A 1,152-nucleotide genomic window follows, 5' to 3' on the forward strand; every position below is an offset into this window, starting at 1 on the left:
GAGGAGAGATCACAACCAACACAACAGAAATAAAAACAATAAGAGAATGTTATGAGCAATTATACACCAATAAAATGGGCAATCTGGAAGAAATGGACAAATTCCTAGAAACATATAAACTACCAAAACTGAAACAGGAAGAAATAGAAAATTTGAACAGACCCATAACCAGTAACGAAATTGAATTAGTAATCAAAAATTTCCCAAAAAACAAGGGTCCAGAGCAAGATGGCTTTCCAGGGGGAATTCTACCAAACATTTAAGGAAGAGTTAACACCTATTCCCTTGAAACTCTTCCAAAAAATAGAAATGTAAGGAAACGTCCCTACTCTTTGTATGAAGCCACCATTATCTTGATTCCAAAACCAGACAACGACCCCACTAAAAAGGAGAACTATAGACCAATTTCCCTGATGAACATGGATACAAAAATCCTCAACAAGGTATCAGCAAACCGGATCCAACAATACATTAAAAAATTATTCACCATGACCAAGTGGAATTTATACCTGGGATGCAGGGCTGGTTCAATATCTGCAAAATAATTAACGTGATTCATCACATCAATAAAAGAAAGTACAAGAACCATATGATCCTCTCAATAGATGCAGAGAAAGCATTTGACAAAATACAGCATACTTTCTTGATAAAAGTCCTCAAGAAAGTAGGGATAGAAGGATCACACCTGCAGATCATAAAAGCCATATGTGAACAACCCAATGCTAATATCATCCTCAATGAGGAAAAACTGAGCGCTTTCCCCCTAAGGTCAGGAACATGACAGGGATGTCCACTCTTGCCACTGTTATTCAACACAGTATTGGAAGTCTTAGCCTCTGCAATCAGACAACACAAAGAAATAAAAGGCATTCAAATCGGCCAGGAGGAGGTCAAACTTTCACTCTTTGCAGATGACATGATATTCTATATGGAAAACCCAAAAGATTCCACCAAAACCTGCTAGAACTAGCCCATGAATTCAGCAAAGTTGTAGGATATAAAATCAATACAAAGAAATCAGTTGCATTCCTATTCACCAACAATGAAGCAACAGAAAGAGAAATCAAGGAATCGATCCCATTTACAATTGCACCAAAACCCATAAAATAACTACACCAAAACCCATAAAATAACTAGGAATAAATCTAACCA

The sequence above is a fragment of the Panthera leo genome, chromosome B2 (genome assembly GCF_018350215.1).
Source record: "Panthera leo isolate Ple1 chromosome B2, P.leo_Ple1_pat1.1, whole genome shotgun sequence".
NCBI classification, from domain to species: domain Eukaryota; kingdom Metazoa; phylum Chordata; class Mammalia; order Carnivora; family Felidae; genus Panthera; species Panthera leo.